Source organism: Bombus flavifrons, chromosome 13 (assembly GCF_040668555.2).
Source record: "Bombus flavifrons isolate JBK064 chromosome 13, iyBomFlav1_principal, whole genome shotgun sequence".
Lineage (NCBI taxonomy): Eukaryota > Metazoa > Arthropoda > Insecta > Hymenoptera > Apidae > Bombus > Bombus flavifrons.
In genome coordinates, this window is record NC_138454.1 from 1018442 (window position 1) to 1045909 (window position 27468).

Consider the following 27468-nt stretch of genomic DNA (forward strand, 5'->3'; position numbering starts at 1 on the left):
AGTATCACGGGGGGAAACATTGAAAATTAGCGGATATCTTTAATTTCACGACTTTACATTGAAAATGATTACCGATAAACTTCATCGAACCGCACGCGACGTGCGCAATCGAATATTTCCGGCTAGCATCGTGAACCTTTATAAATGAATGGAATCCGGGAAATAAATTCTTGCCGACCGATCGGACCCGATTCCACGAGCACCATATACCGTGCGAACCAAGACGGGACTGATTCCAACATAAACGAACTGCGTTTGAAATACCTGGCGCCGAACGTTGGCAGACCTGAATCTATTAGAATTAATTAATAAGTTATTTAAGCGGCAATAAGGCCGGATCTACCGAACCAATTAACTACTGTTCCAGGCAATTAGCAGGCTGGTTATATTCCATCGCTATTACAACGTTCACAACGAAATTGAATTTTTCCGGATCGCGAAACGCGATGCTGATACTGGATCGTTGCTCGATTCTGTTTTTCCATTTTCATTCTTGGTACAGCGAAATTTAGCGTCTTTAACGAGTTATATTTGATATCGTCCTCTGTTAACTATAGAACTACATGCAGTAATGTTTGCAGTCACTTTTTGCTGTCCACATTAATTAATATGTCTTATTTAATGTTCTTTTTTATTTTTCTAGATATGATGAAATAGGTTACAGGTCTCTGTGTTTCTTATGTTGTAAGCAAAATTATAATAATAATTTATTTAATGTTGATCTCGCGAAATTCTGATCAATTCTAATCCTTATTTTTAATCACACATTTTCTTATCTGATCTTCTCATTCATCCTGTCGTACTTTATGCTAATGCTGTATTTAATCTATTTACAGCATAAGAGTGTAAGTAAAGTTAGATTATACAGGGTGGTTGGTAACTGGTGGTACAAGCGGAAAGGGGGTGATTCTACGCGAAAAAAGAAATCGAAAATATAGAATAAACATTTTTTTTATTTTTTTATTTTTTTTTAAATTTTTCCATCAGACAACGATCTACAGTGAGATCCGTTATAACGAGACGTGATAAAATGCACGCGTACCGAGCGAAAATTCAAAGTCGATTTTCTCGAAAACAAAGCCTCAAACGAAAAATTTTTATTCTATATTTTCGACTTCTTTTTTCGCGTAAAATCATCCCCTTTTCACTTGTACCACCAGTTACCAACCACCCTGTATAATCTAACCTCCTTATAATATTATATATATAATCTATATAAACAAAATAATATTAATAATATATATATATGTAAGTAGGTAGACTAGATATTTAAAAAAAAATTATTTTTTTAATGTAATATTAATAAAACACGTAATATTAACAAAAGTGATTGACTCTAGGAAACAATAATGAAATATTATTTTTGTAATTTTCCATTCTTATTCCTGGAAGTTCCCCTTTGCTGGTCCTGATACTCCTCACACGGCATGGACCATTTTTAAATTATGCCGCTTTAAAAATACACGTACGATATCTATATCCCGTCCCTAGAATAAAAGAATTTCGAATGATAGAACTTGGCCCTCGTAAACCGACGAATCTTGTCAAAACATTTTACCAACAGCGATTTTGAAGCACATAGAACGATTCATACAAGACGCTATAAGATCCATGTAATGTTCCAAACATCTTTCGAAGTTGCTGGAGGGTTCCGTCTGGAAAACTATCGCGATTTTCCAAAGTCCGGTGAAAAGCAATCGCGACTCTTAAACGAAGATCCTCTACGGTAGGCTTATCGTGGATCTCGGCAAGTATCTCGAGGGTTATCGCGGCTCCTTCGCGAATCCCCAACAACTTATCACCGGCCTTCGACAACTCTGGATTGCCATCTTTTTCGAGCACCTTCGAGCGTTCTCCGCCTCTTTAGCCTTTTTGCTGTTACACCTTGTTAACGCATCGAGAACTAGTGCTCTAAACCGATTCTCACGTTCCACGGTGAAAATAAATGACTTCAATAAATCCTCGACGAAGGAACCGTAAATCGAAGTATCGTATGTGAATGATGGACATATCTTAAAATTAAATATTAGAATAAAATCTTAAAAAGAATCTTAAAGATAAAGTTATGGAACAGGTTTCTTTTTTAGTTTCTCGCTTTTTCAATCTTTCAATTTCTCAATTTTTCGTTCTTTGAATTCATTTATGTAAAAATATACATTGTCGGTTATAGAAAAGAAATTTAATTCAATTACAGAAATTTGATGAGATTATCATAATATCGAATACAGGAAGTATAACGGGAGAGTATTTTAGATATATTAAGCCTATTACACACGATACTTCTGATAATAAACTTGGATATACTCTAACATAGTGTTGAATGTTTTCTTCTTGACCGCTTAATTAGAGCGTTAAAAAACTGGTTCGATGCTAAGTGATTTGCCGAGAAGTAAGAAATTGGACAGTTTGATAAATGTCCGATGGCCGTGTTCGATAATGATTCTTAATTTTAAGTTGGAATCTATTTCCTATTCTATGACTGATTTTGATAAATATTAAATAATTTCAATGTAATGGTAATTTATTATCGCATTTCTAAAAACTGACTTTCGATGATAAATGAACATAACAGATTTATCACGCTCACGTTATTTACGAAACCGGTATTCTGCTTCATATCTTCAGCTCAGCTTTAATCGAATGGATTCTTTCTGCTTATAAAATCAAATAGTTGTTACGAATACTCCTATTAAAAGACAACTATGTAACGATATATAAAATTATACTTGGAAGTATATTATCAATTAGTATAGCAAAGTACAAATCAAAAAGCTTATAACAATTTCAAACAATCTTTTCCCAACAACGATTATCAAAAGATACTTTTAATTGAGAGAACTGAAAACCGCATTAATCTCTCTATTATCGTAGCAAATGCAGCTCGAAAGTCCTTTCGGATTATTACATGGTACAAAGGACTGTTGGGTCGAACCGTGGAACAACAGTTGCGGTATGAGACAGGAGGTTACTTAGTTCCAACTCTCTGGATATCTCGCTATCGTGCCTCTGCCATGTACATTGGCTCTTTCTTCATTGGATATCAACGTATTTACACGGATATACGCGTATACTTTCGGCCGACAGTCGCAGTGACATTTAATTTGCCTATGAAACTTACCTTTTCAACTAAAATTATGCTCTCATTTCTGATAACCGTCTATAAGCGTCAGCTCCTCGTTCCGGAAGTGCTCTATCGGAAGTGTTCTAGCAGAAGTATATCTCTTCTCGTCCTCGCGGAATGAAAATTAAAATGCAACGCACCAGAAAATAGACTGAGAAAATAGATTCGGTGTGCTACTTTGCGTTTTGAGGAGAAACGAAAAGTAAATGAAGTGTTCTCTTGTATCGTAGATTCGTTTTGTTTTTCAGCAAGATTCGTTTCAACTTTTTTGCCGTGCCAATATTGATACAGCAGTTATTTATTATAGACTACAGCTATGTAGATTCCAGAAATTTTATAAATTCTTCAATTTCATTTTACCCGGGTACATGATTAATATCCAATTTTTTAAAGAACGAATGGTTTACTCAGGTAAGTTTATTTGTTTCACGTAGATAACATGCATAAACAATCGTAAATTCCAAGATAGATTCTTAAAAACAATGTTTCTAATATATAATTGATTTTGATTAGTGCGGTTTCTGAATAAAAGATATTTTTCGTAAATAAGTAATAAAGTTTTGCAAAAAAAAAAACCGAAGGCACGATTAACCTTACACCTTAGTTAATATCTTTGAGATCGTGAAAAATGTAAGACGTAAAAGAATTTTGACAAAATTGCATGTTGCGTTTAAGCTGACAATAATTGAGTGTAGTTCATACAGCTAATGTGTTAACATTAGGGTTGGATAAAATAACGTTCGAGGGAATATAGGTACATATAACGAAATAATTGATTACCTATTAAACATATTTTAATATGGATGTCCATTTTAAAGTTCCATTTAGTCTTGTTATGATATTTATAAAACTGAAATTAGAAGTTATAACTTTTCTACTGTACGATTAATAACGAAATTTAAGATGTTTCGTGGACTAATAACGAGGCTTGAATATGACCTATTTCGATAAATTTCGTTAACCTTGTTCCACCCGTGCAGAATCTTTCGGAAAGTTAATACAGAAGTTGAATTCAGTTCGCTAAAAGTATAACGACTCTGCTTCCAACTTAACTCGGGATCATTCAAGCCGTTCTAAGTTATTCTTTTGTACAGCAAAAGCCAGAAAATGATCCTCGTTCGTACTAAACTATCGGGGGAAAATGTTTTTCTTTGAAGGAGAAATTTTAAGATTCGTTGCTGTACTTTGAATTCAGCGCACTATCTAATCAAAGAAAGCTTTTCTCCATAATATTTTTATTGAAAAATTTAAGTCGATTCAAATTTCAATGCGAACTGTCTGCTATAAAATCGATTTTAAATATAAATATTTATGCTCTCTAAAATAGATACGTATAATGAAGATAAATCATTTCTCTTGGAGAAAAATTAAATTCGTGATGCATAAGATATTGTCTTAACCTTTTGTTTTATAATATCGCGTCAAATTTATAACGTAGATTAAGTACAAAATATAACGAAGACAAACTATTATACGTGTATCAAAGTTTAATTTTAATTCCGAGTGTAATTCCAATTCACAAATGATGGATTACCGAGTTCGAATTTACGTAAAATGTTTTAATATTCTGATTTGGACATAATATTAACCGTCTCTATAAATTCATGTGCACACGAATTTCGATATTAAACATTGTCTACCACGCGAGCAATATATTTTAATATCATGTCAAAAATGAAAAATGATTTGGATCAGTCTATGTTCAACGTCTTAAACTTGAAAGAGAAATATACACGAAGAAAAATGAAACTCGCAGGAAATTAATTAAAGATTCGTAATTAAAATTGAAAGATAAAAATTTCGATGGGATAAATTCTCATAATCAACTTCCACCTGAAATTGCTACCCCTCCATCAAACCTAGTAAAAACCTTACAATAAAGTACTGCCAATTAACTATTCAAATCACCGCCACATACCGTGACAATCATCTACCAAATACACTTATCAAGCTTTCGCGCGTATCAACTGCAACCCAAAATCCTATACAAATAAATACTCCTCACACTCGTTTCACTCTCGACACGCATGATTCTAAAGCGGCGAGGTTTCGACATACGGACGCGTGCCGCAACGACGATTCCTGCAACAACGTCTAATTTAGTCGTCGGGCCCCGCATTTTCCGCTCTATATAAGGATTCCCGACGACGCCTGCAACGGCACCGTCGCGCTGGATTATTGTGCGGACGAAACGAGTATTACGCTGCAAATGACAATTTGTTAGAATTCTCTCCGGGCTTTCCGTGCCTCTCACCCCCGGAGCCGTGTTCCTACACAAGCTGCCTGCTACTTTCGCCACGCTTCGCGCAACCGCCGCCTCTCTCCTCCTGTCCTCTTTCCGTTTCCAACCCCCACCGCCAGCTGTACCACCCCGTACGGGTAGGAGAATTCGCGTTCAGCCAGCACTGCCACTTCGTCCTGGAAATATTTCAGAAACAGCTCTCGGTTCTTGGCATCATACGTTTCGCGAAACAGTCGGTATGAACTAGAAGGAGAAAGGAAGAAAGAGAGAGGGACGAAGAATCTCGCGGGGGGATGGCACAACGCACAGGCTGCGACTACTTTCGCAATCACCCTTCGTGTTCTTTTGTCTCGTATTCGCATAGGGAATCGTGGCGTGGTGCTCGTTCTGACCACAGAACCGCAGTAAGAGAAGCAGCCAGTGTGCTTTCGCGACGAGGGATGGTGAAGGAAAGAGAGAAACGGAAAGAAAAAGGGGTTGGGGATAGAAGGTCGGAGGACTCCGGGTAGACGGCGAGGCAGGCCAATATGATAAGGACGTATTTTAAGGTTCGATGAGCATCGGTTTTCCTCGTCTTCCTTGTACAACCGATATACCGCATTCTTTCGCCGGTACCTCTCAATATCGCCGGGTTCAATTGATCGTAACCCATTTTATATATTGGCGCGGTAAAAATGTCGCGTTTCCTTTTTTACCTGCTTCTTCTCCAGCCTCCTACAATTTCTCTCTCTCTCTCTCTCTCTCTCTCTCTTTCTCCCTTTTCTCTTCATCTTTCCCTCGTTTCGTCGTATTTCTTTCCTTTCTCTTCTTATATTTCACCGAATCGTTCCTCCTAGTTTCATTTGATTCTTTTGTCATTCTTTCTTTCTTTCCTTCTCGTTCCTATTTCCTTAGTTTCGAACACTCGCGTGCTTCTACACCAGGTTTTTTCTTCCCCACTCTCAACTTTCCTCTGTTCTCTGCTCTTTCGCTTGGATTCTTTCCGGTGTGCGCGAGGCCGAGAGCTTCGAACTCTTTCTCCCTGGGCGGAACGATTGCGCCTGGATCCAATAAACGCACTCCATTGTAACTACCAACCGCGGCTAATTGCGACATAGAGCGAATTCCATGGCTGGACGGAACGGATATCTTTGAGGTAAGACATCATGCTTGAACCTGGTCAAACGCGGAACCGTCCAACCGGATATCCTTCCCGACTTTTGCGGTGGCTCGTTTGACGCTGCTACGCCCGGCAATCTCTTCTTCCGGCTGTTTTCAGCGTTTATTGCTCGAGAGAAACGCTCGAGAGGACGATGAGGGTGAAATAACTTCGAATGAGAAGTCATTTGATATTATTAATTTTTTTTGTAGATGAATATGTGAAGAGCATACGAGGGTTCTTACTTTTTCAATGAAATCGTATATATTTGAATGCGTTAATCAGAATGCATTTAATAGCGTTGCGAGGCCGTCACACAACTGGTTTATGCACAATCGTTTATGATACTTAGGAAACCAATTAATTATCGTTTACACAATTATTTAATAACACAAGGATAGAACGCAACCGTTCACTATCAGGTATCGGAAGTGTCTGTCGTCCAATATTTTGTGGATATCGCTGAAAGTCGATCGTTTTCTTTCTATTCCACCGTGGCTTCCGTTGGCTCTGGCATTCCTCGCCGTGACTATTAAATACTCGAGTTCCATACTGTCAGACTCGGAACAATATATTGTGTATGTTCCTCCAGGGCGACGCCGAAATTGTGTACGTATACTTATTATGTTAATTTCGGCACGCCACATTATTATCACAACGCGTTTTCTGTATTACGTTAACATATCTGTATGGTAAATCTATATAAGATGTAAATTTCGTCCGTGATTTTCCACAACAGAATGTGAAAATTGTTCGCTGAATGTTCTAAATTAATATTTCAATATTGCAAAGTGGTAACACCAATAATAAAATGTTCATCTCTTGATATGCGAAAGTATATCCGATAGGACGACATTTCATTCGACCCGTTGTAGAGAATAATATTGGAACAATAAAAAAGGACGGCCTAAAGAAGATCCATCAGATTTATTCGTACAATAATTTTCCGCATCTAATAAATAATAATGCAGGCTCATGAGTCGATGATCGAAGAATCTCAAAGAATGGGAAGACCTCTATTCCCAATATACGTACACAAAAGCACCTTTCCTTTGCTAGACTACCCTCGACAACACTATTCATCCATAAGAAAAGGAACGAAAAAGAAACGAAAAAGGAAACGGCGGCATGACAGCGCAAAATCGAAAAGATCCCAATCAATGTGCCGCAACGTAAAGGTTTAAGACATCCGTCTCGATGTGGAGAGAGAAGGGTCACCGAAAAAATTTCATTACACCTACGTTTAGGAGCCCGTGAATTCCTGCCAACCTCCTTTCGCCCATTCATCCACAAAAGAGTCTTATCGATAGCGCTATTCGTTCCGCGCTCGCCTCCGTATACTCGTTAATGCTCAGTCGTTCCAAAAGAGAGAGTTCCCGGATGGCCTAAAAGTTTCGCCGCCTGAATCTCTCTCTCTCTCTCTCTCTCTCTCTCTGCTTTGAATGCGTTCTATTAAAACGAAGGCCAATGAAAGATTCACTTAGTAAACAGGGATGAAAACGAACCATGGATAAGAGAGCGGAAGAGTGGGCATCCGGCGAGTTTTGTTTCGCATACAGAAAGAAATACTGGGAGACGATTTCGTCTCTTTGTCGAGTCGTTCGGATATTTGAAATCTGGTAGAGAACAGTGACGAGATGTTGCGATTTTGTGCTAGTGATATCGTGGTGGTTAGAGAGGTTTGGTATTTGTAGTTATGCAATGTATACAAAGAGGATTTTGAGAGTAAATGTTAGTTACTGGAATAATGGAGTAGGTGATGTTAAGATATAGGGGGATGTAATGGAAGATTTATATGTTTATCGATACGATGCATCTATCGTTTACGATATGATGCATCTTTAGCACGCTGTGCGTGTACGTGACATCTCAAGATCTATGCAGCGAACTGATGTTGAACGATCTATTAGATTTATATTTGAAAGAGATTAGATTTAAAAGAGAACATACGGGGATCGTACTTTTTAAATAAAATCATACATCTTTTAACACGTTAGTCAGAATGCAGTTAATATATTAATTTCAATATTGCAAAGTAACAGAGTGTTTATCTTAAAGTTTATATTCAAAGTTATTTTATATCCATTTTCAATTCAATCCTATATCCATTTACCATACATTACACAGTAAAAGCTGGAACGATGTCGAATGAGCAGCACGCTATGGTGTAAAGATACTAAAGATGCTAAAGAAATCGAATGGATGTCTTAAGGAAAATATGCAACCCTGAAAGCTTAAAGAAATAGAGTAGATCTAACAATTTTTTTTGTTTACAAGTATTTAGTAAGGGATAAGATATTTATAAGAAATTTTAAGCAGCATCTTAATTCTGTGTTCAGGTTTTTTTATTACATAAAATTGCTGAATGGCGAAGTGGTACAACATTATTTGGCTGCATGGATATGAACAGCAAAATCCTGTTTGCTTACACCTAATGGCAAATGTGACCGGAATATAAAAAGCAAAAAAATTTTTAAATAATTATTTAAAATCTTATTAAAATAAGAAAATGACGGCTTGTTAAAAACAAAATATTATTTTTCACTGAAAAAAAACGACCTTGAAAAATTGTTTTACTCTTTACATTCCAGTCATATTTGCCGCTGCGTGCAAATAAAATAAGGTTCTACTGCATATGGAGTCGAATAACGTTGTAACATTCCGTCATTTTGTAATTTTATACAATGAAAAAAATATGAATCCAGAGATAAGATGTTGCTTTAAGTCCCATATAAAAATCTAGATCCTTTATTAAATACTTATAGGCGAGAAAAATGTTAGATTTACCCCATATATTCAGACTACCAGGGTTGCATATCTCCTTAAAGCGTATACAACAACGACATCATTGAAATTTCGTAATAATGAAACTGTGAGAATCGGCAGCTTCGAACTAGGAGAAATTTTGAAAGAGCGATGCTGTGCTATTTAACAGATTTATATTTCTAATAACGCAATGCATACAAGCAATATGATACGAGAAATATAAAACGTGGTGCTGAGGCGAGTTGCGCGATGTGTCGTCAAGCATTGTGGAAATTTGCAGTGGTTGCGATTTTACAACATGATTAGATAGTTTTGTATTTCTAAAGACGCAATGCACATAATAAGTGTACACATGATCTAGCTGTCACACGCTAGATGTTGGAATGCGAAGATGTTAAAGACATTGAAGAGATGTTCTATATAAGAGCCGTGCGACAATATAATGTCATTGAGATTTCGTTATGCGATAGCATTATGTGATTCGACAGCTTTATTCGGTATTTAAAAATACTGAAATTTGCTCGGCAGAAGTGAAAGATCTTAGAGTATTTTTTCCTCTTCTGAGCGAAGGAAGATATTTGTTATTATTTCTAATGAAGTAACAATAAACATTCTGTTAAAAATATTGAAGTATTATATATAGAACAGGAATTAAAGGTGCAAAGAAAAGACACTACTTCTTACTATTTTTATGATGCAATGCACACAATTCCCAAATTTATTCGATAAAGATGGAAAACGTTAGAGTATTTTTTCGTCTTCCGAGTAAGATAAAAGACTGACAAGAATCGTCTTTGTTACTATTTCTAACGATGCTACGACGAACATTGTGTTGAAAATACTGCAATATATTAAACGAAATTAAAATTCTAAGTTATTTCTTTATCTTCACTTAGAAAAGTTCTTATTTAAAAAAATGTCTTATTTCACGCAAGAAAAGACGAAGAGTACCAACGATCCTTTTTCTTATTATTTCTTATAACGCAATGTACATACACGAATACACAAATCGCATCGTTGGAAGAACAGATTTGTCGATTTGTACAATATTACCACTGCAAAAATTAATCTGCCAAATCATACAGCGTCACTGCCACAAAATAACAACATCGCAAGGGGCATCAGAACCAGCCCTAAGAACAGAATACCAGCGTGAAAACGCGGTGCCCTCGCGCTGCCTGGGATTTACCTCTTCTCGAGCACGATCGCAACGAGAGGAATCCAATAAATGCAATCTCTATCGTAGCTGGAAGCTCAAGCTAATTATAAGAGAACAGAGAGTAGACGGGATAGCGTTGGTCGTGGAAGAATCAATCGGATATCATCGACGAGCGACAACCGATGCAATAGAGCCAAGCAGATGGCGGCGAAATACGAATCCACGTATAAACTCAACGAAAAATCGGCGGACATTCTTCGAATACGTATATCTCTTTCTCGATTCTTTGACACGACTCCTTCTGTTGAACGCGTTTTTATGATTCTTTTGTGTACGGTTCGCCTTTGTAGCTGGCCAGATACGAGCAACGTTTAACGATGTTAAACGCGTGGACGTACAACGCGAACCAGTGGACTCTTTTTGGCACGAGATCAGAGTAACGCTCCGTGTACTCTGTTACCTATGTTTCTACAGCATCAGCGCCGGTATAGCAAATTTATAAAATTGGGCACGAGTCAGAAGCAGTCCGGTCTTTAGACATTGGAACAAAGGAATTAAAGTTAAAACCTTGGCTAGAATGGTATGAACAAATTCTTTATACGTTGAAGACTTCCATCTACGTTTTTCGTTTTTCCATTACTTGAAATAATAATTAATTCAGATATTCTTATTATCCTCAGAAAAACGGTTTCGAGATCGACTTTGTAGTTATTTCGCAATTTTTAATATCGTTCATGTTTGACATTCTATTTAGACAACTGAAGCAGTAAACGAATATTATATGTACTGTAATTAATGTAGCCTTTTATTCTACGAAACCCTAACAAAAAATGCTCTGTACGTCCATAAATAAACCTTCCCTATGAACGAGCTGTAGGACGTTAATCAGGACGTTTGTTTTATGATTTAACTTACAACCTTCCTACGCCACGAATACTTAAAACCCTCCGTATCTTTCCACGAAAACGCTGGCGATAGTAGTTTCTGGTACTGCGCTTAAAACTCGTTCGCAATGTTGTTGGGGACGGGGTCCGGCGCGCGATCGTATCGTTCAAAGTCGAAGTGCCGGGACGAGGCAGGGACGAGTCTCGTCGATTGAAAAACTTTCGAACTAGACAAGTTTAACGGGGCGCGGGACACATTTTTAGCGAACGAGGCGGTTCGATCGTGTCTCCGTTTCCCCCGGGCTGTGTTTGTTCCGGCTGTTCCCCGGGCAATCGATGCCACTGAAACAATTTCCAGCAAGATTACTCGGTTAATTCGAGGTTGGAGTCAACAGACAGGCAGCGAAGACCGCATGACAGGCTGGGGATTGTTTGAAATAGTGGGAACGCGGCCTCTCTCGCGGGGGCGTCCCTATTTGTGTGTATGCGTCTGTTCTTTCCTTCTCTTTTTTATTTTCCTCTGACCGAGTGCAAATTCGTTTCTGGCCACTGCTCGTTACTGCCGATTGATGTCGACGTTTAATTACGAAAGTACGCGTTGCCGTGAACCGTACGACCCATTCGCTACAAACGGCAAACTGATCGACTCATGCGTCCGCGCTTTTATGATCTCTGTGAAGCGACACACGCGGTTATGCTAGACAGAAAATCGGACGCATTTTCACCACGCGACGCGACGTTGCCTGCACTGTCCATTACGTGCTGGCGTTGTGTGCGTTTTCACGGGGATTTCTTAACTCGTCAGTCAGATTCTTTAATGAAATTGTTTGTTAGTTTTTCCTTTCTAACGGCATTGCGAATATTTCTCGATATTTTCTTGTTTTCTTTTGTTCCTGCTAATCACTTTCGGGCTAAATGTGTCATTCATTTTGAGAATACAACGCTTAAAGTGATAAGCCGGCTTCATAATAATTCAAAATTTTAGTTATCGTCAAAACGGTCGTTGCGGCTTAGGTAATTTTCTGATTAAGAAGTTGAAATGAAATTAGCTGAGGTGTTGAATGAAAAATGAAGATTTGGATATATATCTACTTCTTCCTTTCTTTTTCTTTTTATTTAGGGTTTATAGTCGCACTGACTATTAAGGTGACTTAATACAATTACGTTTATTTTGTTGTACTGTACATGGAGATTAAAAAATTTTCCTGACTGGTTTTATATGGTACATATAATAAAAAGCCGTACATCACTATAAACTGATATATGTCTTTATTTGGACGATTTTTGGAAAAATTTATATTAAAATCACTACGACAGATATTTTTATTGAATTCTATTCTGAATTATCTGGATGCGAATGATTTTAATCATGGGGAAGTTGTGCTACGGACTTTTGCGCGCAATCTGCGAATTCAACTGCAAATTTGAACGCAACAGAATTTTAAAATAGTACGTAACTTGTACTAACTTCTAAGCTTGTCACACACTCACACTGATATTCTGGACGTAAACTGTTTTTTCATATAACAAAATCTACCGTGAATAAATGAATTCTGTCGAATAAATTTTTAATTCTATGTTCAAAGAACTTAGTGGAGGCATAATAAAAAGTTGAATTAAACAAGTAATAACAAATGGCATGGAACAAATCAAATGTTCGAAACTGTTTAAAGTTGATATTAAAAAATTATTGTCACGTTTATATTTGATAACTATTCCAAAATATCCGAACAAATTTTCGCAAACTTACTTTTATCAAGCGGTTACATCTCCTTCTAACATAAAGCCGAACTAAAATCCTTCATGCCGAAAACTATTGATCGAAACTTTAATATCTTTCCGATATCGCGCGCTAGTTTCTCTCTCCTCTATTTCTATACACAACGGACCGCCATAGAACGAGTAAGTTAACCGTCTGTAAAAGCAAGGAATTAAACTATAAAATCGGAGAAAAATTGTTAACGTCACCGCCGACAGAATTCTAAGCCCAAAAAATTTGCGTTATATCAGCGAATCGTTTAGTGGTTCGCCGTGACACGTATCATATCACATTTTACTATTCATACATTGAAATTTTTCGCAGATTTATATTCCGTTTTCATTGGTATTGTAGAAGGATGGCTGGGGAAGACTGCCGGAATATTTCTGAACCGCGTAAAAACTTTCATATCGGTATTGTCACCGTGGACCGGTTCCGCCTTTCAGCTTTTGTATTTTGATTCCGGCCAAGAAAGAAATATCCATTCTGTAAACGGGACAGAGGACATAGCAAAGAGTCGAACCGCGCCACCGCGATGAAATATGCAACGCGAGAGCGCGAATATTCGTTTCCATCTATCCCCGTCGATAATTGTAATTAAACACGTCCTACATATTTTACACTTTATAGCGCGCGATCACCGTAGCCGAATGAAATCGTTGGCTAAATTAATCATTCACGGGATTGCTAAATTACTCCGTCCAATTAAATTAGACTCGTTTATCAGGTTTTGCGTTATTCAATTTCGTTAACCAACCCACGTTCCGCATGCATTTTTCCGCAAGATTGCGCGCTGCGATAAGTACCTACTCGGTTAGAACCAAGTGGTATTTTGAAAATGCTAATTTCGTGTGAAGGAGCTTGAAGCTTTATCGTTTATGTCTACGTCGGTCACTTTGATTAGGTTGCTTGTTTCTGCACAATATTCTTGGAAATTCACGCGATCAGGTCGAAAGGAAAATGTTGAGTCTTCAGATTTTATTTGTTCTATAAGTAGTCTCTCGTATCACGTGTGCATATTATTGAAGTAGCTAATATTAGAATTATCAATCTTTATGGAGCAAATGAATACAATCATATAAAGTGATATTGAAGAGTGATAATGAATGATAAATGAAAAAATAAGTGTTTCTACTTCAACAAAAATCAATGTGAATTTTATCAAACCAGTGTGTTCTGATTAATTGTAGAAACAGAAAATGTGAAATGTATCATTTTTCTTGCTTGACAGTTGCATTGTTAAGACAATATGATTCATCCTGAATAGAATACGTTCTTAATTTCTTCATAAAGATTTTGTGCAGATAATTGAAAAATAACCAGCTTTAATTGTTTGACCACCTCGTCTATTGTTCGCGTCCTTCAATCTTTACGACCTTACATAAAAACGAGAACATGATTCAACTTTTATTATTAATGTAGGCACTAATTGGGACATACATCCATTACGTTATAAGAAGACATTCAATATCTCAATTTGTAAAAAATATTCAGCTACCATACACTCTTTTATTCAAGGACGCGTAATTTTTAATTTTAACGAGTAAATTTATATCTACATTCATAAACCAAATGAATGAATTTTGCTTCACGCATATGAACTCACACGGTTCAAAAAGCTAATTACGTACGATTTTTGTGGAATTTTCATTTAATTCGTAGTCATAAGGAAGTATATAATTTCGAGAGGAAAAATTAATATCGTTAATTATAGAAGCAAATGTCCGTGCAAACGAAATAACCGCATGGTCAAACACAGTACGTGGATCACATTCCGGCAGGCCACAGTTCGGCTGCAGCAGGCCTAGTTAATTGTATAAACATGTAGTCGTCAATATAATTTCACCGCGATCGTGCACGATGATTCGTTACCGTTTCAATTAACCTTCCAGCTGGAACAACGCGGTGAGTGAAACGCTCTATAAGTTCAAACACATCAAACGCGACCCGGCGAAGAAAGTCCATCGACACATTAAATACTTCAATCTTCCTCGCGCACATTTGCACAAAAGCTTTCCGCGGTTTATTTCGGCGTTCTCTATTTACCGTGCAAAATGCGTTCAAATTACCAACGATACCATAATCCGCTCGTACCACCGAAAGCTTGGCCAACCAATCAACCTGACGATTCTCTATCCCATCTACCGACGACTCTGAGCCATTCACCCTCGCGGACGTTTTACTGTCATACGTCACTTTGATTTCACGCTGAAAGGAAGTGTGCACGCCTTCTGCGCGAAATCGCTGTCCGGCACGAAACTTACCTCGTAAAGTCCATCCTGGTTCCCGAAACTAGGGGAAATTTTTATCGAGTTAATAATCGTAACTCGCGTTTCACGTGCGCCGATATTAATGGACGATTGAACGCGGTTATCACGAGCCGTTACTGCTATAAAACGCAGCTCGCGAACCTCGCGGTCCAGTTACCACTCGTTTCCAGTGCAATTCTCCAAAGTCGAATATCAATTCCATATCGTAAAATTTTTCGGCTGGCTGAACCATGGTCTTCTATGGTCTTCCGCGGTCCTTCAACATTGACCACAATCGGATCCAGTCGGACACATAAGTCATTGCCGGCCGACTAGAGTTACCAGTCGGGGCTGTGAAACTCGACCAAGGAAAGTCGTGCTTGAAAACACGGTTCGTTGATTCTAGCCTCTGAAGGACGGCGAGCAGTCGCGACGAAAGCAGAGTTAGACTTCTGGTAGTGAGAAAGTGATAAAGCAAGTAGAGGTTTTGCAGTTGCAGGGTGTGTGTTGGATATAGACTGGTGAAAAAGGCGTAGTTATTATAATCATTGTTTGTTCTATTAGAGAATTTTTAAAAAATTCACGCGGAGAATTTTAAGAAGTTCCTATTGCGAAAACAGGAAAATGAAACATATGTGAAAAGATGGAAGAGTGGGTGTTTCGTGATTGGAGCGTGTAGAAGAAGCAACTTTTTATAATTGTTAAACGTGGTAATTTGAGCGTTATAAATTGGGAATTGTCTTATGATGAAAATTTTATGTGCGTGAAGAGATGTAATTAAGATTTATGGGTACTTTGTTGAGGAATTTGAAAAAATTTAGCTGCGAATTTCGAAAATTTTCTATTAAAAGGTTTCTATTAACAAAGTCCTATCTGCAGGAAAAGATGAAACGAAGATTTCACGATTGCAGCATATTTTGTACAAAGTATGCATAAAATATGAATTAGCAAAGAATTGTTATATATGAATAATCATTCTCCAGGAAATTTTGTTGGATTCTTTTATAATATTTCTAGCAGAATATTTTCAGGAATTTCCCCTGTGAAATATTACATACGAATTATATGAACGATTATATAATTTCTTTCTCTTGCCAGTCACTGTCACGTACAATTAAAACTAACGAAAAAATGTACGCTCTACAGAATCAAGTGACTCATGCATATCATCGTATAATTTTACAATTTTAAGGATACTTTCTTTCGCACATTAGGTAATAAGGATGACATTTAAAGACAAAACTCTAATTCAAATAAATATGATCATATCCGATAATACGCCCTAAAAATGCAACATACTTTGAATAACACTCTAAACTTTCTTAACTACCATATAGTAAAAACAGAAAGCACAGAAAACAATCCCAAGGTATATATGCAATTTCCTACTGCATCTGCAAAACCTGACAAAGGAAGCGACGAAAAAACGAACAACACCGTTCCACTGTCAAATAAATCAACCCCGAAGAGTCATTGACCGGGAACCCGAGCGCAACGTTTTACACCTTAAACCAAGTTAAACCATTCGGGGCCCTTAACGAACTAAAATTCTCCAAGTTACACGTGCCACGATTAGTCACCCGAAACTAACCAACTTACACACGAAACACCAAAACATTCGTGCGCCAGTCTATTTATTACAACGAGCAGTTTTTACCTAAGCGAGTAACTTTCGAACAAGTCGAACAAAATGTCTCGTGCAAGTTGAACACAACAACCGATACATGCTGGTTCTGCCAAGCTCGTCGGCCAAACGACTGGAACTTGAATGGAAATAACGAGCTTCCGCTTTGTTGCCCAACCATTGCCTTCCGCGTTGAGGCTTGCGAGCGGCCGAATTAATTGGATTAGCCTCGCGAGCACTTTTCTCCATTCTACACTTTGATCGTCGCTATTTCAGATAGTCGACGACGATAGCGACTCGTCTTCAGGACGCAGTCACGGTTTCCATCGAGAAAAAGAGACGGAGAATATGAAATCGGTGTCTTTCTACAAAGAGCTTGGAGCTGTTTCCTCGCCGGTGGATTAAAGTTCCGTTTCTTTCCTTGTTGCTTTCTTTCTTCAACCCCTCTTTTTCTTTCTTTTGATGTAATTAAAAGATTACGATCAGGAAGCTCTCACCCTCGTCGTCGGAGATCGCGGCTCGATGCGGCTCGCGTTCAAGTAATTTGCAAGTTGGTCGACTCTAGTTAGTCTGCGATGATGCCGTGGACGCATCTAACGAGAAAAAACTTCGTTGAAATAAGAACGGATTCCGTCAACCCCAGGTGGCGCACCAACTGCGCGGGAAAATTAACGTCGTGCGAGTGCGGTGACCGAGAAGCCGTTTGTGAAGGAAATCTCATCTCTGTTTTAGATGTCTTTCGAGATAAATTCTTACGGAGAAGCAACAATTATGGGAAATAAAAGAAAATTTCACGTACCAAACGGAAATTTTAATTCTGCAAACCTTGCACCGTACGTGTAGAATTTGAATTCTTTTAATGGGTTTGATTATTAGCGCCTATTTTTATTTGTAATTATTGTTCGTTTAATATTTATCATTATTCAGTTCTTCGCTTCTAAAAGTGGTTTTCAGTATTGACATCGGTACGGTACGGTATTTTAAAACTATGTTATAACGTAGGTACAGGTTATTGGAGGTTCGATTAATACCTTAACTAATATGGGCTAATTAAACAGAAGTGGACAGGAGATGATGGAAGGAATATACTAATTCTATAAACATATATACAATAACTTTTTTTAATAATGAAAATTTAAAGATTTAAAATGAAAGTTTCGAGTGCTTCTTGAAGTTAGAAGAACGTACGTACCAAAATTTGAATGCCAAAATGAATTATAATAGCATAACCTCCATATAAGTAAAATAAACACTTTTTTACGAAGAGTTTTACCGGCATGAATTTACCTATTGCGAGACGAGAAATAGAAGATTCAGAAAAATATAAATTTGCATAAGCATTCACCCTCTATTTACAAAACAAACCACAATTCCTCTCGCTATCCCCTATCAACTCTCTATTATGTACCTCACCATAAAACTTCCTACACACCAAAAATTTATGAATTGTTAACCACTCGTCTTACAACATCGACTCAATCTCGTGTAATCACGGTGCAGATGTGTCGAGCATGGAATGTACCAAAGTTAAACTTCAGTTTTAATTCGCGGAGATTAAAGTCGGCCGAACGCAAATGTTCGTCCACGTCACGGCAATTAAACTTTAAGTGGCTAATTCCACCGTAGACACTGGCTAAAAGCATCACCAAGGCAAAGGGAGGTTGACAATAGCTGCGAGCACTCACGCCCTCGTGAAACGCGCGTATTACATGACCAACCCTCGGCGCTACAATCTGTTTCGAACCAGCAAAAACCACTTTTTCCCCTTCTTCTTTACATACCTGTGCCACATTAAGTCTAGACTTTAGACTCTAGGCCCTAAAGCTATTACGCCAACAGTCCGCGTTGACCGTGTGAAGATTGTTACTCTTTCTCTGTCGACTCTTGGCCGGCAAACAGCCACTCACTTAGGAAACTAGCACAATAGGCACCGGCGAACGACTCGAGTCATGTCGAATCACAGAAAACGCTAGGCCTGAAGGTAGACGTCCAATTAGCCGTTTTGTCGGGAAGAAAGATGTGCGACCACGGAGATTTCGTCACGAACAAGAAGTCAAGGAGGATGAAGAGGAGGCGGACAAAGAGGAGGCAATAATTCGTCGATGACGTCGCCACGGTCTCGGACGTCAAGGATCGGGGGGATGCGATTTAAATATGCGAAAGCAAAGTTGATTCGGCGCGTTATACACGCTTGAGCGGACGATTAAGCAATGCGCAATGTTTTATTTAATGTTGAGGGCGAAACGAAAGTAATTATAGCTCCTCGAAGCGTAAAGGAGGGTCCTAAGGAAGGAAGAGAGATGGTGGATGGTTATAGCCAGCAGGCCGAGAAACCAACGGAATCCAAGAGTGTACAAGGAGAAAGGGTCGCAAAGAGAGAAAGAGAGAGAGACAGGGAGGGAGGGAGGGAGGGTGGGAGGGAGGGAGGGAGGGAAAGAGAGAGAGAGAGAGAGAGAGAAGGAGAAGGAGAAGGGAAGTTGATACTTGATCGAGCAGGTGGTTAGACAACTTGACTGCACTACGTAAACTGAAAGCATTTCATTAATTAAAGGTACCGATTAAAATCGTATCTTCTGGATATCACGTTAACGTTAATTAACGTGCTTACTCGATGTTATTTGGTTACCATGCACGGTGACATATCGATAGACTTGATGGATTTTATATCAAGATTAAACGTAGTGTTCTGAAGATGTTTCGAACTATTCATGATATGCAAAAATGTAGGTCGTAAGGCATAGTAAACCCATAGTAAAATTATCTCTTTAAGGATTGTTGTAAAAGATGAATCGAGATTTTTATAAGAGTTCAATTTTATCGACTTTTATAAGAGGATTGTTAACCCTTCAATTGACCGAACCATCGTTAAGCTTTGTAAAAAATTAATTTTCAGCGAGTATTAATCGCTAAGACATCTTTGCTGGTATTTTTGTGAGAGAAACGTAACACATTAAAGTTTCATAGAATCGTTTAATTAATTGGTAATTTCAATGTTGAGTAACATCAATGCTGAATGGGTGAATTTAATTTACTCTGCTTTATGGCGTTTCATATTTAGAATAATTTAGATTAATTTTTAATTTAGATATTTTTAGCGCAGTATAAATATAAAAATTTTTGTGTCACTATTTCGATCTTAGCAAATTTAACTATTAAAATCAGCGTCCCAAAGATAGTAGGTAAAAATTCTATGAATATCGAATATTGTAAATATAATTAGGTTGGAGAGGATTAATTAATGCATTCTGTTGGAGAATGCATATTAATATATACATCAGGAAGATTTAAAATTAAATAGATCCACAGGGAATTAATGTTGACACAACGTTTGAATGAAATATTACGCAATAACGCGTGAACACCGAACAACATTACCCGGATATTTTCCATAAAGCTATGAGTTAAGCTACATATTTCACTGAACATGCAGACTGAAACAAATATATAATAGTTTACATTAAAAGATTACTTTTTACAAATTCGACAATTTTAATTAAATAACTTGATTACTCCAAATTTTTATTTTTTTAACTCATCGAAGAGATACATAAAAAAAATACCACTACATAAAAATTCGACAAAAATATAACATTCCAAAAATACCCTGAAATAGAATCGCGTAAAATTCACTGTTTATTGTAAATTTGTTTATTGTATATCTCGCATCTCGTAAACATTTCGTCGTATATGTGCTGACTTACGAATTTATGACACAATATGTTCTTCTACAATTCCAAAAAATATGGAAAACAGCAGGCAACGTATTCTCACTATAATTACACCATAAACTCATAACATCCCAATATACGAGTACAAATCCTCATTCCACCAGTGAAATAAATACAACAAAAATATCAATAACATCTAAATCTTTGTTAGTTTTTCAGATTAGACTATTTAAAAAGACAAAAGCTAACTTTAATTACTAATATAAAAGAAAAAGGTACACTTTTAAAAGTCGTTTACAATAGATTCTTCGCTTAATACAATGTTTGGTACAAATATATCTATCTCGAACCACCAACACCAACTTAAACATCGCAATAATTAAACTGCGAATTTTTATGCAATTTCATATTTTCGAGAATGCAATTAAAAAAGTAGAACCTCAATAGAAAGTTATTTCACTTGTCAAATATTACAGGAAGCACTGTAATTTTCATATTTTGTATATTTTTTCATGTAGTATACATTCTATAATCTTTTGCATTTTCAAATTTCGCGTATATATTCAAATACATGATTAATTTACACCACACCCTGCATATATAACGCACCCTTATCCCATCAACGAGATAAACAACGAATAAACCACCCAAGAAAAAAAAACAGATGATCGAAAGAAAGAAAAAAAAACAACAAAATGTGCCAAAAAGAAAAAAATATCAGAAAAACGCGAGCAAAGAAACAGCTAAACTACGTCCCTCATCCTATGCAACCCTTGGCAACCCTTGTAAAGACAGATGCTCGCGGCAGCGTAGGCGAGGGCGGCCGCTTTAATTTCTTTTTGTTCCACTTTATTTATACGGAACGAAGCATTGTGCGCCGTCGCAGCTAATGCGCAAATTGAATCGTCTAGCGGCAAAAGCCACAGAATACACCGGCCATGTAATTTCGTTGCTCGCGAGTGAAAATACGGGAAAGGTGGGGGGTTTTTAACTCGTTTACCCATTGCGGTTCTAACGAGACCGCTCTCGTCGTGGCTCGTCGCGCGGCTCGCTCCGCTCCGCTCGTGATCGCAGTCCCGGCGCGGGGCAGATCCGCGCGATACGGTCACACGGACGGCCGATTGTTTGCCAAAATGACGTTACAGCCGCGAATCGAGCCTGCCTCGAGGGACACGAAACCGCCTTTGATCCTGCGAATTTCACCCTGGCCGCAAACGCGGCCACGTGGTCGCGTCGATTCCATTCGATTCGCTTTGTAGCCTCCAAGTCGCGTGCAATACTCGTAGATACCTCCAATCAGATTTGTCGCCTGTGTCGTCGTTTGACCAGCGAGCAGCTCGTTATTAACGTAATTGCGGCGCTCGTCATGTATGTCTTCTAGATTAGAATGTATACACGTGACGATCTTCAAGCAGTTATTATGAGACTGTGGATTTCTGTGAATTTTTGTGAAACTTCAATATACCAAAATGCGCACAAATAACGTTTGGTAGATGAAACAAATTTCTATTGAAATCTCATTTCTTCGGATATGTTCAGAAAAATATAACCATGCATAAAAGTCTGCAGTGTAGTCATTTATACAAATTCATACTTTTAACGAATATAATACAGAAAATGAAACTTTGATAGAGATTTGAATAGCAACCTCGAATAAGTGTCTAAAGCACATTTAGCACGTTTTGGATTAGGGTTAGGATCAGCTTTAAAAAACAGTTTTCAAAATTACACTGTTTTTTGGATTTCAAGCATTTAATGTTTCAGTTTGTTCAACATTACATCGCCTTCTGATTACGTTCGTTTTCAACCTATGTGTACTGGAACGATCTATAGGGATCGTACAACCATACTCTATTAATAATTCAACTTTGATTAAAATGTATTATCGATCATTATTCGAGGTTTCCACTTAATTGTTTTGCAGATTTCATGTCAAATGAGACAGAATATGAATGAAATTTCAAAACAGAAAGAAAAGTTTATCCGATTCATTGATATGTGTTTCTAGCGCAAAATGCTATTGTTCATAACTTGAAAAATAGTTACTGTCCTGCTTTGGACAATAAACGCACGTGACTAAATCGCTCACATATTAAAATACAATTTTCCTGTTTGTCAGTGACGATTCACATAAACTTACCCCGGAGGGTTAATTAAATATAAATTCGAATTTGCTTCCAATTCGACGAATCCGAATTTAAATAATCCCTGCAAGGGAGGAAACGTATTTTCTGGTTGCATTGCCCGCGAATGTACTGAAAATGTTAAAAAATCCAGTTAAGCCGATTCTCTTTATTACATAACATGAACACACCGGCGAACGTAATATTTTTCACGTTGATATTTAATTCTCTTCGTTCCCTTTTATTGCGTTAGACTCGTCAAAATTAGACAACATCATTATAGTACAAAAATAAAAAGTAAATAAAATTCGACATTTAACCCAGCCACTTAATTAATTACTATAACTTCGCTGAAGGTTTATCCGAATAATTTTTCTCAAAAAAATCCCCTACATTAAATTACCAAACGAACAATTCCTTAACCTTTATGGGATGAATGAAATCCGCGAAAAATGGCAGTGTAACAACGTTTATAATAAACAATGAAATAAAACAACTTCGCTACGACACAGAGAATGAAACAAAAATCGACTTAACCCGTTGTCATACTCTCGGTGCAGTTTCATACCAACAATCCTTTTCGATCCATCTTCACATTAAAAATTAAATTACCAAATAAACAATGCTTCAACTTTGTGAGATAAGAGATCCGCGAAAATAGTATGGTAACGGAGTTTACAATTCACGAGAGAATACGAAACGAATCGTAAACGTTAATACACGTTGATACATCGAGTTGATATGTGCGGTGATTGATAAATCTGCGATGGTTAAAAGGGGTAAAGAACAGACAAAATAGAAAAGGATATAGCAAGATGAACAGGTCAATACGGATGGTACAAAAGAACGTGATGATGCCGTACAGTCATTTGGTTTGCTAATTAATCCTCCGTGAATATGTTGGCGAACGGAAACAAGAATGATGGAATTTTATAACCCTTTATGCAGCGAAGTTCCAGTTGACGTAATTATACACGTTGTACATGAGACATGCTGGAAGCAAAGGGATACGCACGAACAGCTTGCATCACACGATAATTAATTAAGTTTATGCAATGAGCAGAGCATAACACCGTGATTTCAAGTTAGTTTTTCGGTTAATTATTTAAGCGAGATCGCACCGAAACATCAAAGAACGATGCGAGAAAGCCACAGGTTGTCGTGGACTGCAATTTCTCACCCTGATTTTTACTCCCCCGCAAGCGAATACTTCGAAACTAATGACGCGAAACTAATGAGCGATTCAGATAGATAATACTGGGTTCGATCGAAAGCTTCCTGAAATGCGAACGTGTAAAAATTGTTAACAAGTGAAGAAGGAAACAGGTCATACAGTACTGATATCATCTTTTAACAATGAAGAAGTTGTATGTGAATTACAGTATGTTTTTTTAAAACTGGCAGTGTTGATTGTTATTCTATTGTACGTTACGTTGTACATAGTACATTTAAATCTGTGGTATATTCATCATTATTTTTGGTGCAGTAATTTGCGATTGACTATTTCCATAAAATTTGTATAACTCGATAAAGTCACCCTTATAAGTCATGCAAAATAGTCATCTAATTTAGATTCTTCTTAGTTTTTAAATTAAAGGGCTTGATGAGACGCTGTTCTCAAATAATGAATGAAACGCCTAATAGAATATACGATAGTTGATCTACAATCGATTCGAAGGGAACATGAAAATTTCGTAATAATACGAATCGACAAATCCATGAAATCGATCACTTAAAACACAGACATAAAAGGAAAAAACCTGAGATCGAAGACTCAAGTGTAAGGGTAGTACGTCGAAAGGAAAACAGATTTCCCCTTTACTGCGTCGTTCGCTAACCACCCCAAAAGATATCACCCCTATTCTCGCGAATCTATGTTCGGGAAGCATAAGAAGCAAGCGCGCGGAAAGCGTTTCGTAACATCACTTCGTAAGAAGCAAGCTGGCAATATTTTTCCACTCACCTATCTCCTGATTCGTGATCCTGCCGCGGCACAGCGTACAAGCACCGAGGACGAGAAGAAATGACAGGAGCGTGTGAACGGAGGCGGCCATCTCATCCAGGAGCATCTCGACGCCTCGATGTCACGTCACGTCACGTCACTCGTAGTCACGTCAACGACACACGTCTCCCCTTTCACCCTTTTCTCCCTTCTCTATCTCTCTCTTTCTTCTCCCTCGACGATGCACACAAGTTGTCCTTTTCCTTCTGAAACGACGATCTCCCTTTTGCACAACGATGAAGCACACGGAGAGCCACGGGCTACCCGCGCTACCGATTCGAGTTTTTTTTCTTTTTCCAAGCGAAGCTTCCTCTTCTAGCCGGCTCCGTGCTTCCGACGCTCCTCCACCTCCCTTTTCGCCGAGCTAACTCGCACCAGTCTCTACTCCAAACCACTTTCTGCGACTCAAACTCTCATCCGTCGATTGCCACTACCCTCTTCCTTTATTTCACTCTCTCTGGCTCGCTCTGTCCCGCATCAGCACGCGCGTCCTCGTCACCACGCGCACGGTTCTTCAGTTGTTTCTGCAGCAACTTCACGTAATCCCTTTCTTCTTTTTTTCAGCAGTTTCGCGTTGCTCACCATCTTCGAACAGAAAAAATCGCGTTTAAATTCGTAAGATACAAGAAGATAGACGAGAGACTGCGTCGCCTACGACGATCAAATGCCGTCAACGACCAACCGACGAACGCAAATAGCTTTTATGGAATTCAATTGATGTGGCCCACGTGACGGATATCTCGTTCCTTACACCAGATCTGAGTCGTGGGATTAAACGATTATACTATGTCATTTCTGTCAAAATCTTTAGATGTGTTTTACGTTGTTTCCAATAATGTTATTGGTGTATGGTGTACATTGGTGTAATCGAATTTTCCATTTTGTAGTTCTTTTATTTATTTACAGTAGAACTACGTTCACGGGAATTTCGTTTATTGGAAGAAAATTTTAGGTAACGATAAATTCTTCCGAACTTTTATCGATTCAATCCACAAAAAGATGACTGAAAAGATGTGGTAGGTACTATGAGAATAAAATGAAGAGCCTGACAAAAAATGTCTTCATTAGAAAATGTGTACAAATATTTTTTGTAGCCACTGTGTATACACTGTTCCTTACATTATAGTTTTTTACATTATAGTTTTCATACAAGTTTTATGCTTTTTTTAATGACTTTTGCTTTTCTTATTTTCTTCTTTCTATTCTTTGTAACAGCTTTGACCACCGTTGCTGTCTCTCAAGTTTTCTAGTAATAATAGAGAATATTGAAACACTAAAGTATAAGGAAAATTAGATTTCAGAGAAGTAGAATAAGAACTTATTTTTAGAACTGGAGAGTATTAAATTCGGTATCTAGTAAATGTAAAAGATCGAAATTATAATTGAAAGCAGAATTCGATTTGGCTCGATTAAAATCTAATTCGGGTTCATTCGATTGGCCATACGGTATTTCATTGAATATCAATTAATGCAATAGTATTGGATTGCAGCGAAAGTTTCTTTGTCGATTCTGAATTTGATGTTAAACGAGGGCTCGACTTATAAAAGGGTTCGCGAAAAGTGTAAAAGCATCCGTTCGGAGAATTCAAAAGGGAAAAGAACCTTAAACAGATGCTAATTGATTGGGGTTAGGTAACGTAGGACTGCCAGTGGAAGTTCATTCTTACTTTGAACGATGTAGCATAATCTTTTCTTCTTGTTCAATTTTTTCTACCTCTTTCACTAATTAATTTTTTTCAATTTAACAGCTCTCCTCGTTCCTTTGCTTGACACATTTGTAGTTAAAAGTGCTTTTGCTGCATTTCAACACGTGCATAATAAGGAACTAATTAATTAGCACTCTGTAATGTTTTTCGCTTGCATTACTTGCATTACTTGGAGAAAAAAGATGCTGTTAACCGGAGAAGAATGGCGGCAAATGATTAAAGAAATGCATCCTGAAAGCCAAATCCTATTTGAAAAAAGGGATACCGTTCTGCCGAAAAAATTTCGCGTTTGCGGACAAGGGAGACAGACACGTTTCACGTAAATTGAAAACTATCAATGCAAGATCGAGTGGGCTTTGTGCGTTAACGATTTGTAACATGCCGATACACGAGGTGGATTGCGAATGAAAGAGCTGAAAATTAAACGCATCATAGAAAAAGCGCGCAAAAGATCAACATCCTAATTAGTAATTTAAATCAAAAAACGAAATGCCGTTGTGACCTATTTGTATTGCTGATCGATCCATCTTAAATTCAACTAGGGCTTTTCCACCTTTTGCACCAATTACTTTCAGCTCAAAAATCGAATCGTCCAACAACAATTAAAATTATCCTTTTATCATCGTCCGAGTATGATGTAAAATCATTTTTCTCAAGAGGAATAACTCCGACGGAATAAGGAATAAAATTGAATAAATGGAACTTGTTAAGATAAGGGAAAAATACTCATAATATTAGAAGATTGTTTATGCTATTTATATATTTTTTACATTTAAATTTCCCATAAATGTATAAATATCCACAGACTAATTATCACCCAAATACTCCCTGCATACACGCTACTCATAAAAACCTGTCTGTTCACTATTTTTAATTTTTTTCAGATCCACGAAATTCTTGAAATCAACAATTGTTCTTCATAACGATCATGTAAATACATATTCAGGAAAATAGTTCAGGATTTTTATCGAAACATTTTTTCCGCGTTTCTCTATTTCAACAGTTAACTATTCGTAAATACTTAGTA

The 27468-nt window shown here is 37.5% G+C and overlaps 2 long non-coding RNA genes across 2 annotated transcripts in view; one reads left to right on the plus strand and one right to left on the minus strand.

Moving 5' to 3' along the window:
- LOC138185911 (uncharacterized) overlaps nt 1-27468 on the minus strand; it is a 354662-nt gene that overhangs the window by 317838 nt on the left and 9356 nt on the right. The window contains exon 2 of the long non-coding RNA XR_011174745.1: nt 24697-25320. This is a non-coding gene — a long non-coding RNA (uncharacterized LOC138185911). The remainder of the gene's footprint in view (nt 1-24696; nt 25321-27468) is intronic.
- Nucleotides 1-27468, plus strand: part of LOC138185909 (uncharacterized) — a 346632-nt gene that overhangs the window by 209615 nt on the left and 109549 nt on the right. The window lies entirely within an intron of this gene.